The sequence below is a fragment of the Ascaphus truei genome, unplaced genomic scaffold (assembly GCF_040206685.1).
Source record: "Ascaphus truei isolate aAscTru1 unplaced genomic scaffold, aAscTru1.hap1 HAP1_SCAFFOLD_1409, whole genome shotgun sequence".
In the NCBI taxonomy this organism is placed as follows: domain Eukaryota; kingdom Metazoa; phylum Chordata; class Amphibia; order Anura; family Ascaphidae; genus Ascaphus; species Ascaphus truei.
In genome coordinates, this window is record NW_027454290.1 from 12,722 (window position 1) to 24,955 (window position 12,234).

Sequence of the window (12,234 nt, forward strand, 5' to 3'; positions counted from 1 at the left end):
TAGTGTATCTTAAGGTATGGACAAAGACCCAGAAGAGATTCTTTTGGGCCATAAGGTAGCAGATGGCCCTGGGGACGCCGCTATGTCTAGGATTTAAGTGCTGTTCAAAGAGTTTTATCACCCTCACTGTTTATCCGAAGCCCAAACCAGGGCAGGTCTTAAGTGTTCCAGTTAACACCTTTCAACAAAGGTTTTCCTGCCAGAACTCCAAATGGTAGACTGTCTGGCATTCCTGACGTAAATGTGGGGCTTCAGAAATGAGACCCCCAGAGTTCTACTGCGCATGTGCCAACTAGCAGGGGGGCATGGGTCAGAATGCTTTCCCACGTTAGTGAGTGGCTGGAGGTAATTGTAAACCAATCCCCTGTGCTTAAGGTTAAGAATAGAAGGAGAATGGTTTATAAACTGCTGTCCACCCATATATCCTTTGTCTTCGTTTGCTGATATGGTTACCTGATATCACCTGAATGATTTCCTCACTGCTGAAAGAAATGCTACATCATACTTCTCATTCCCCAACCCTTAAGTAAGTGTACTTCTTGTTCGTTACTGTATTATCTGTTGTGTTCACCTATATTCTAAGGAATAAATACAATTTATTATATCTTAAGCCTCGTTCAGTTCAAACCCAATTATTTTTGTGTAATATTAATAAGCCTGTGGAAGCTATCGTCACAAGGAGGTATTATAGTGTGTATTGTGGGGAGAATTAGTGTGTGTGTTGTTTGGGAGTGATATTCGGGAGGATTGTGTGTGCAGAAGGAAGAATGAGTGAGGGGGGAGTAAGGGAGCAGGATTGAATGAGAGGGGGTCATTGAGTGATAGCGGGGAGGGGAGGGAAGAGTGAGGAGAGTGGGTGTAGGAGGGAGCAGTGCAAGAGACCGTCGGGGGCAGAATACATGGTGAGAAGGGAGGCTGCCTAGAAGCATAAAAATCTACTTCACCACTGTTCTGTACTCTCTTCAATACTCTGTGTTACAGATCTCTCTGGCAAGAAATGGGGTCCAATGGCAAAGACTGCTCTAAATAAGATAGTATAAATGAACACAGAGAAATTCCAAAGAGTAACCCAAGAAAATACAAGTGAAATCTAATCGTAAGGTAATTAGTCCCATTAAGTGAAATACATAAAGGAATAGTCCATAAAAAAGCACAAAGGAAAAAAATAGGAGTACTTTATTGTGATGTTACATTTCAGAGAATATAAAATTATAGGAAAACAATTCCACTTTGTTCAGAAAACCAGAAAGTCTTGCTCCCAGGTGGACTGAATTTTTATTGCAAATAAGTTCCTTAATACACAAGTAAAGAATATAGTTACTTATTCTATTCTCTACTGTAAGACGTGCCACATTGCCCAATATTTGGGTACAGTGCCCAGATTGTGACCATGCACTACAGAGGTGAGATTCCCCCAACTCCAATTTGCTACACACTCCAAGAGAGATTATTGTGATCAGAGGTGGAATGAGAGGGGTGAGAAGGGTCGCTGCCCAGGGAGTAGCCTGACAGGGGGTACAGAAATCTCTTTTGGTGCATATATTGCGGAGCTGCATTGATTGACTTGTCAATCAGCTCTGCTGCCTATCCCATTGACATCATGATCCGGCACTGTGATCAGCTGCAGCGCTGACCCAGGTGTGTTAGTGCAGCACTTTACAGGGAGGGAACAGAGGTTGTGGATGACAGATGCTGGGGATAGGCCATGAGAACGGGCCAGAGTAAGGTGGAGACTTTCTGTACTCTGCATACAGGACACTGCATGCATGACAGTGTCTGTGTGTGTGTGTGTGTGTGTGTATTCCAAGTGTCAGTGTGCATAAGTAAGTGTGCTCTGTAAGTATGCCTGTGTGGCAGGTATAGGGGGGTGGTTCAGCTGGAGGAACTTATCCAGACACAAAAGCACATAGATGCCCCAGATTATACCACCCCAAATGCTGATAATATCCTGCTGCACTTTACAGAAGATGATGCAGATGTCAGTGGGTGGTGGGTTCATTAAATCCATCCATCATATCATAGCCACACTGTGCATATGATGTACTGAATCAATCACAGGAAGACATCTCCATGGTAGGGGTAGAAGTTAACAGAATATGTCCAGCACTGTGGTGTGTAGCCCATAAATAATAATTGTGCACATTACAGAACATACTTGCAACTGCAAGATCATTTTGCTGCTTGTAGTGTTTGCTCTTGTCCTGTGCAGTGTTGTCGTAGATCCGTCTCTTCAGTGTTCACTGCAATAAAAGTAAGACATTGCATTAATATTACAGAAGTTTGGGAGCTGAAATCCCACTATGCTGCAGACATTTTCCCTTTGCATAAGATTCTTGTGATTATATCTCAATGATGATCAATAACAACTACATCATAACACAGCCGCTCAATACAAAATATGTATTTGCTATCAATGGTCATGGAGGCCAAACGTCACACAATGTACAGATATACTGCTGCGGCCGAGTTTATTCGAGCATTTGCCCGTTCTTGGCCGCAGCAGTAACCTGGCGCGCGCCGGAGGGTGCCGGGCGCACGCCGAAGCAGCGGAGGAGCGCCCTCCGATCGGGGCTTTCTCCCTTCCGCTGCTGGGTCCGTCGGGTCCCCCGGAACCCCCTGCCGCTGTCCCCCACATCGCGGGACACCAGTGCTCCCTCGGGGAGCCCTGGACGCGCGTGCAGGGGGCGCAGGCACCCGATGACGCGTGACCGTGCATCGGTGATGCGCGGCACGCTGAGGGAGTGCGGCTAGCACGCCGGGGCATCCCCCGGCTTGCGGTGCTAGCCGTGCTTCAATAAAACGTGTCGGTAGTGTAGCAAGGATTATTTCTTCCTCTGGTGCATTATGATGGGATGTGTTGTAAGATTCTGCATTATTAGCATCACTGAATCTTTTGGAAACTGAGTAATATTCTATGTTTTAATGCAATATTATGGATGATCAGCCGGTAAAATAAAGCTTACTGTATCTGTAGCCATGCTCTACCCATGATGTGCTGAATCAATGACTGCAGAGTGATTCAGAGTGGTAAACATGACTGGAACTCATCTCTGAATAGAGGACAGAACAGCAGTGCAGAGTAGGAGGTGAATGTATCTCAAATGGAAGACTTAGTAGCTGTGTGGGGAGTAGACAGTACAGACTGATCAAATAAATAGTTAAAGGAGTATCTTCAACATTACTTGGCTTTGTTATCAACATTGAAGTTTCTCTTGTTTTTTCTGTTCTTTAAATCACTACTACTGATGCCATGTGTAACCTGTACTGAGAGATATACTCTACTGGCCTAGATGAAACCATATGATGCAAACAGGATTCATCCCACTCCAGATTCATATGATTGCACCACTTCAACCTTTAATAAAACACATAGAACTACAGCAGTGCGCTACTGCACATGTTCTTGTTATGAATGGTAGTAGATGTGGTCCTTGGGTCAATACTTCATACAGCAGCCACACTCTACTCATGATGTATTGAATCAACAAAAACCTGCATGGTACAGATCACAGGAAGGGTAGAGTAGAGGGGAATATGTCCAATGCGAAACCCTTAGCAGCTGGATTGTGTGGAGTCAACAAAACGACAAATACTAAATGAGAAATATACACATTGCTTATCTGTCTCTGTGTAGTCATTTTCCTCCTCTTCAACTGTCTTTCAAAATTTCTCTTCTGACAGAAAAGAAACACATGGCTTAAATATTCACTGTTCTTCCCTCCTGAAATAAAAGTTAAGCATTGCATGGTTATGATCATACATACAATGAACCTTGCGCCAAACCATGTGATCCAAAGTAAATCCACCTCCCTCCCATAGCTGTGTTCCTTCTAGAGCTTCTACCACACAAGTCATTAATGTTCGTGACACTGTACTGCAGTCACAGTCTGCACACAAAGTACTGAATCAATTACATCACACTGAAAAGGCAGTCTACATGATGCAATAGTTAACCATAATAACTCTGTCATGCAAATGACAGGAAAACCTATATGTATATCATTAGGGGAGAGGGGAAAAATAATTAAAAAATAAGTGCGACAAATAAAAACAGATTATAGGAAAGTAAATCCTTGCCCTGGGAACTTTACAATCTAATAGAAATGTTAGAAGACTTAAAGAGAGGCAGCAGTTGGGGGAAGAAGTGCAGTAGATGACAATGCTTGTCCTTAATGGTGGGTACAATTAGTAGAAAGCACATCTTGGGAACAATAGTTGTTAGCAGTGACTGTGGGTGTGGGACAGTAGCCACGAGTCAAAGTTTTTTAAATGCTTGATTTAAGTCGTGAATTTTAAGATTGGTCTTACATGTGGGTGGAAGAGGTTATGTTGGCATATACTGAGTGTGAGGAAGTTTCACATGTACGGTGCAGTGATGGAAAATGGTTTCAGGCAAGTGAGAGAACAGTAGAGGTGAAAGAAGTTTACAGGAGACAGTTATGGTTATAGTGCAAGAGACAAGCAAGGGCATAACGAGAGATCAAAGATGATATGCAAGAAGGAGCAGATTAATGGAGAGCCTTAACAAAAAGGTAAGGAGGAGAACTTTGTAGGTGATACAAAAACTTGATGGGATGCCAGGACAGGGATTTAAGGAGATGAGCAGAGACTGTTGTGGGAGAAAGTGAGATAATTCAAGCAGCAGAGTTTTGCATAGGAGAAAGTTGTGAAGCATGGAGGCCTGTTAGTAGTATGTTAAAATAACCTATAGGATAACAGTATACATTGGAGTTTTAGCAGTAGGTTGAGAGGGGAAAGGGAAGATCTTGGCAATATTACAGAGAAAGAGGCAACACATTTTACCCATAGCCGTGCATGTGAATGGAGATGGAATTGAAGAGCCAAATGTTACTCCTATGCAACATGTTTGATGACAAGATAGATGGTAGTACTGTTTACTGTGATGGAGAAAGGGGATAATATGAGCCCAGTGTTAGACATTAAGTTTAAGGCAGTGGAGTGCCATCCATGAGCATATAGCCAGGAGACAACCCAAGAGTAGGGACTGGATTGCAGGAGTGAGAACAGGGGTGGATAGATTTGTGTGTGTATCATCCGCATAGAGATTATATCTAAGGCCAAAAGCATTGATGAAGTCACCAAATGATAGTATGTAGAGAGAAAGAGAGATCTCAGAACAGAGCCCTGATGTATACCCACAGACAGATCAATAGAAGACGAAGACATGTTAGCAACAGAGATGGAGAATGTGTGACAGGAAAGTTATGATGAAAACCAGGATAGAACTTTGTTACTGATACCAAGAGAGAGTTTAGAATATGAAGGAGGAGAGTGATTGAGAGCATCAAACGCAGCCGATAGATCAAGTAGGATTAGTAGGGAAAAACCTTGGGAATTAGCTTTAAGCACAGTCTGTAGAACGTGCTGTACGAAAGGCAGGTTGTAAAGGATCCAGGAGGGCATGTGATTTAAGAATGTTGACACTAGCAATTAGAAGGCAAACAGCATGAGGGATACAGAGCGGTAGTTAGTAAGGCACATAGGGTGTAGTTTGTTTCTGACAAAAGGGTGACCGCTACAGGCTTAAAGTAAGAGGGCAAAAATCCAGAGAATAGGGAGAAATTGAAGATGTGGGTGAGAGTGGGGACTAAGATGCAGTAAGGTGTGAGGGGATACGATCTAGAGGGCATGTGGTAGAGGGAGAATAGAAGATGATTAGCTTCCAGCTCTGTAAGAGAAGAAAAGGAGTCAAGTGCAGAAGGAGATTTGGGTAGAAGGAGAGAAGGGGGAAGGGACAGAAGGAATCTCCTTTTGGGTGGCATCCACCTTGCCTCTGAAGTAGTCAAATGCTTGAGGAGAAGTGAAGGAAGGATGGCAAGTGGGAGGAGAAGGTCAGTGGAGGGAGTCAAATACAGAGAAAAAAAACAGCGTAAATTAAATTTGAGTGTTGATGAGTGTGGAAAAAAGTAGTGTATTTAGCCCTAGAGAGCAGCTTTATACAGGACAGGAGACATTTTTACTGTAGAAAAATCAAACAAAGTGTGAGATTTCCTCCGTAGGTATTAAGAACAGCGAGTGGAAGTGTGATGAGTGTGTTTGGGAATTTAGCCAAAGGTGTGGGTTAGAGGGATGAGTGTGTCAGAGCCTAGAGGGGGCATATAGATAGGAGGATAGCATTGTAAGAGTTAATAAGATTGTTAGTTTAAGCAGAAAGAAAGAGAGAGAAGAGAGAAGAGAGGTTAGAGTAGATGTCAGAGGAGAGTTTAATTAAGCAGAGGCAAATCAGTGGGACAGGTAAGATGCGGTGAGGGGAATGACTGATTGTGACTGATGAGAGCAGAAGAGGTTATGTACAACTAGAGCCTTGTTAGTAAGAGTGGACATTCCAGAGGGCACAGGAGAAGGGAAGAGAAAAGTAAGGAAAGGAATGTGGATTACATTAGATAGGTTAACACTCTTAGTAGGGAGGCCTGATGTGTATATGAGCCGGTCCAAGATTATAAGAGATATCCCCCAACATCAGCGAGCATAGAAGGAGACACAGAGATAGGTGTAGAGAGAGACAGAGATAGGGATATGTAGAGAGAGAAGGGCGTCAAGAGAATGAGACAGATAGGCGTAGAGAGAGGAGACATAGAGAGAGGGGGCTTTGAGAGGGGGGCGTAGAGAATGAGGGAAGGTGGAAGAGAATAGGATGTGCAGGAGTGCATTTCATTGAGCAGTGCAGAAATAGCTGCAATAGAGGTCTGTACAAATGGTGCTTTGTGTAGACACATGCAAAGGTAGGGGAAGGAAAGTGTATAGAACATGTGGATAAAAGCAGGAGTGTGGAAGTTAGAGAAATTAGAAAAGTTTTACAGAGGAGTGAGGAAACAGTAAACAGAAAGAACAAGAGAGAGGTTACATTGGGATGACGTGCTGTGGTAGAGAGAAATGCTAGGAGAGAGCCTCCAGATATTAGAGGACATGAATTGAGAGAGCAAATGTATAAATCAAAACCGGAGGGGGAGGTATAGCACGAAAGCTTGCACAGCAGTTGATGAAGATTATAGTCTTAAAGTTGCGTGTACCTGTCAGGGCACTCAAGAAGGTCAATGCTCACAAGTGCAGAGTTCATGAAGAAATGCTGAATCCAGTTCCCCTCCAATTTAATTTTAATATAACTTTTTCATTCTTCATTACTGCAAAAAGCAAACAAAACAAAACCACATTGCATTACTATTTTCAAAATGGATTGAATGACATATTCAACAGTAACTGTGTGATGCCAATATTGCCTTCTCACTCGTAGGCCAGTACGGTCAGGTACCCAGTACTGATAAAACAATAAGTGCCCGTACTAAGTACCAATATGAATTATAAGGAAATGTAAAATCTCCAGGTCTCTCTCCATCTCTGCAACAGATATATGGATAAGCCCATATTAAGGCATCACGTGACCGGAGCCGTCACTGACTGGGTATACGCAAAGATGCAGGGAGATGCAAAGAAAGGGAGGGAGAGAGACAGGGAGAAGATGGGAAACGGAGGGAGGCACGGATGGCAGGCCTCTCTCTTTCACTGGTGCATGCAAGGAGCTGGTCCCAACATCCACAAAGTGTGTGTGTATTATTGGTTGTGTTTTATGGCGGTAGGAGGATAGTGTGTATATTGTGTGTGTGTGGGAGTATTATATTGTATGTAGGGTATTATAGTGTGTATATTATGTTGAGGTGCAGAGGAGAGTGTTAGATTGGGTATCTTGTGTTAGGGGGTATTGTGTATATTGTGTTTAAGACTATAATATTATTGGGGAGATTATTATTGAGGAGGTATTAAAGTGTGTATTGTGGGGAGTATTAGTGTATGTATTATTTGTGGGTGACAGATGCTGTGGGTAGGCCAAGAGTACGGGCCAGACTAAGGTGGAGACTTTCTGTACTCTGCATACAGGACTCTACATGTACTGCAGAGGTGAAATTCCCCCAACTCCAATTTGCTACACTCTCCAAGAGAGAATATTGTGATCAGAGGTGGAAGATGAGCAGGGTCACTGCCCAGGGAGTAGCCTGTCAGGGGGCATGGAAATCTCTTTTGGTGCGTATGTTGCCACGTGGCATTGATTGACCGGTCAATTAGCACTGCTTCCTATCACAGTGACATGATCCGGTGCTGTGATCGGTTGCAGCGCTGACCAAGGTGTGTTAGTGCAGCAATTTACAGGGAGGGAACAGAGGTTGTGGGTGACAGATGCTGGGGGTAGGCCAAGAGTACGGGCCAGAGCAAGGTGGAGATATTCTGTACTCTGCATGCCCATCCTGCATGCCCAGGACTCTGCATGCATGCCAGTGGCTGTGGGGTGTGTGTGTGTAGGTATGCCAAGTGTCAGTGTGCATAAGTAAGTGTGCTGTGTGTGTAAGTAAGTTTGCCTGTGTGGCAGGAGGTGTAGGGGGGTGGGGGGCGGGGGGCGGTTCAGCTGGAGGACTTTACCCAGCACAAAAGCACATAGATGCCTCTGATTATATCACCCCAAATGCTGATAATATCCTGCTGTAGATGCACTTTACAGAAGATGATACAGATGTCATCAGTGTTTGGTGGGTTCATTAAATCAATCCATCATATAATAGCCACACTGTGCATATGATGTACTGAATCAGTAACACCAATCACAGGAAGACATCTCCATGGTAGGGGTAGTGTTGAAGTTAACAAAATATGTCCAGCACTGTGGTGTGGAGCCCATACATAATAATTGTGCACATTACCAGAACAACATATTGCATTTTGCTGCTTGTAGTGTATACTCTTGTCCTGTGCAGTGTTGTAGTAGATCCGTCTCTTCGGTGTTCACTGCAATAAAAGTAAGACATTGCATTAATATTACAGAAGTTTGGGGGCTGAAATCCCACTATGCTAATGACAGTTTCCCTTTGCATAAGATTCTTGTGATTATATCTCAATGATGATCAATAACAACTACATCATAACACAGCTGCTCTATACAGAATATGTATTTGCCATCAATGGTCATGGAGGCAATATGTCACACAATGTACATATATAGCAAGGATTATTTCTTCCTCTGGTGTATTATGATGGGAGGGTGAGATTCTGCATTATCAGCATCAGTAAATCTGTAGGAAACTGAGTGATATTCTATTTTTTAATGCAATATTAGGGTAAAATAAAGCTTGCTGTATCTATAGCCATGCTCTACCCATGATGTGCTGAATCAATGACTGCAGAGCGATTTTGAGTGGTAAACATGACTTGAACTCATCTCTGAATAGAGGGTAGCACAGTAGTGCAGAGTAGAAGGTGAATGTATCTCAAATGGAAACCCTTAGCAGCTGTGTGGGGAGTAGACAGTACAGACTGACCAAGTAAATAGTAAAAAGTAGTAACTTCAACATTACTTGGTTTTGTTCTCCACTCCTGTTTTTCTGTTCTTTAAATCACTAATACTGATGCCATATGTAACCTGTACTGAGAGTTATATACTCTACTGGCCTAGATCAAATTAAATGATGCAAACAGGATCCCTCCCACTCAAGATTCATATGATTGCACCACCTCAACCTTTCATAGCAATAACATAGAACTGCAGCAGTGCGCTACTGCACATGTTCTTGTTATGAATGGTAGTAGATGTGGTCCTTGGGTCAGTACTTCATACTGTAGCCACACTCTATTCATGATGTATTGAATCAACAAAAATCTGCATGGTACAGATCACAGGAAGGGGTGGAGTAGAGGTGAATATGTCCAATGCGAAACCCTTAGCAGCCGGATTTTTTGGAGTCAATAAAACGACAAATACTAAATGAGAAATATACACATTGCTTATCTGTCTCTGTGTAGTCATTTTCCTCCTCTTCAACTGTCCTTCAATTTTCTATTTTGCAAGAAAATGAACACATGGCTTCAATATTCACTTCTGTTCTGCAGTCTTTCCTCTTGAAATAAAAAAGTTAAGCATTGCATTATTATTATTATAATTATTATTGACGATACATACAATGAACCTTGCTCCAAACCATGTGACACAAAGCAAATCCACCTCCCTCCCACAGCTGTGCTCCTTCTAGAGCTTCTACCACACAAGTTATTCATGTCAGTGAAACTGTACTGCAGTCCCGGTCTGCACACAATCTACTGAATCAATGACATCACAGTGTCACACAATGTCATGCTAACGACAGGAAACAATCTTTGTATATATCTTTGTATATATAATAATAATAATAATAATAATAATAATAATAATAAAAATAAGACAGGACAGACACTCCTACATTGCAATCAATAGAAAATAACTGGGACAGGCACTTCAAGGATGCATACGGTCCCGGATAAACTGTAGCTACCTATACACGTGTGCCTTGTCTCTAGACTCTGCAAATATCTCTATTTATATACCACCCATTGTGTACTCAGCGCTTTACAAGAGAGACCAAAAAGTACAGGAAATTATTATACAATAAGTTCAACAAACAAAAACAGACAATAGGAAAGTAAATCCCTGTCCTGGGTAGTTTACAATCTAAGAGAAATGTAAGGAGACTTACAGAGAGACAACAGGTGGGGGAACAAGTGCAGTAGATGACAATGCTTGTCCTTAATGGTGGGTACTTGTAGTATAAAGCACTTCTTGGGAACAATAGTTAGTGACTGAATGAGTGACAGTAGCAACGAGTAAAAGCTATTGAAATGCTTCATTTAAGTTGTGAATTTTAAGGTTGATCTTAAATGTGGGTGGAAGAGGGTATGTTGGCATATACTGAGTGTGTGTGAGTTTCACAGGTAAATTGATGGGAAAGGGTTTCAGGCAAGAGAGCGAGTGCGCAGTAGAGGTGTAAGAAGTATAATGGAGACAGTTATTAGTAGAGCTTAGGAGACGAGGAAGGGCATAACGAGACCAAAGATGATATGTAGGAAGGAGCAGATGAATAGAGAATAGTGTTGGACTGGGTCCTCAACTATAAAAAAATGGGTAACGGGTACCCGGCCAAAATGAAAGGTTCTACCCGGTCGGGTACACGGTTTGGCACTTACCTTCCGGGTGGCGGTGACATCTAGGATCAGCAGCAGTCCTGTGACGGTGGCAGCATCTGTGGTGTCTTCAGCCGGCGGGGGAGCTGCAGGCTCACAGACACAGCTTACCTGCTTCGGTGCTGTGGAAGTGATTCCTGCAGCTCCCCCCGCCAGGTGAAGACACCTCTGATGCTGCCAACATCAGAGGACTGCTGCTGCTGATCCTAGATGTCTTAGGAAAGGTAAGTATAAAAGATTATTTCCAGCTGCCCTGACATTACCCGACGCCGGGTATTACCCGGCCAAGTCCACTTCTCAGTGGCCGGTTTCGAGTAATGTCCGGGTAGCTGGAAATGTGTTGGGTAACGCCGGGTACTCGGTACACCACTAATAGAGAACCTTAACAAAAAGGTAAGGAGGAGAACTTTGTAGGTGATCTGAAACTTGATGGGAAGCAAGGAGAGGGATTTAAGGAGGAGGAGGAGATGAGCAGATACTGTTGTGGGAGAAAGGGAAATTATTCAAGCAGCAGAGTTTTGGATAGATTGCAAATGAGAAAGTTGTGAAGCAGGGAGCCCTGTTAGCAGTATGTTAACCCATACGATAAGGGCATGCATTGGCGTTTTAGCAGTAGATTGACAGAGAAAAGGGCAAATCTTGGAAATATTACAGAGAAAGAATCGACAAACTTTAGCCAGTGTCGTGAATGAAGATGGAAAGGGAAGAGTCAAATGTTACTCCTAGGCAATGTGCTTTCATGACAGGATGATGGTAGTACTGTTTACTGCGATGGAGAAAGGTGATATTAGGCCAGATTTAGGGGGAAATATGAGGAGCTCAGTTTTAGACATTAGGTTTAAGGCAGAAGAGTGTCATCCATGGAGGATATAGCCAGGAGGCGACCCGAAACTAGGAACTAAATTGCAGGAGTGACGGTAGGGTGGATAGGTGTGTGTATCATCTGCATAGAGATGATATCAAGGGCCAAAATAGTTGATAAGGTCAACTAGTGATAGTATGTAGTGAGAGAGGTCCCAGAACAGAGTCCTGAGGTATACCAACAGACAAAACAACAGGAGACAAAGACACGTTAGCAACAGAGATGGAGAATGTGTGATGGAGAAGTATGATGAAAACCAGGATATAAGTTTGCTGCGGATACGAAGAAAGAGTTTAGAATATGAATGAGAAGAGTGATTGACAGTATCAAAAGCAGAAGAGAGATCAAGCAGGATTAGTAAGTAAAATGGACCTTGG

The 12,234-nt window shown here is 43.0% G+C and overlaps 2 long non-coding RNA genes across 18 annotated transcripts in view; both read right to left on the bottom strand.

Annotated features, from left to right (window-relative positions):
- Positions 1–1,158: 1,158 nt before the first annotated feature.
- LOC142475839 (uncharacterized) lies at positions 1,159–8,724 on the bottom strand. The gene is made up of 4 exons (XR_012791186.1): positions 8,709–8,724; positions 7,032–7,142; positions 3,612–3,721; positions 1,159–2,240 (listed from the first exon to the last, which is right to left on the bottom strand). It is a non-coding gene; the product is annotated as an uncharacterized LOC142475839 (long non-coding RNA).
- Positions 8,723–12,234, bottom strand: part of LOC142475838 (uncharacterized) — a 43,541-nt gene continuing 40,029 nt past the window's right edge. For all 17 annotated transcript variants that reach the window (XR_012791171.1, XR_012791185.1, XR_012791183.1 and 14 more), the window contains 2 exons: positions 9,780–9,899; positions 8,723–8,793 (listed from right to left, as the gene is read on the bottom strand). This is a non-coding gene — a long non-coding RNA (uncharacterized LOC142475838). The remainder of the gene's footprint in view (positions 8,794–9,779; positions 9,900–12,234) is intronic.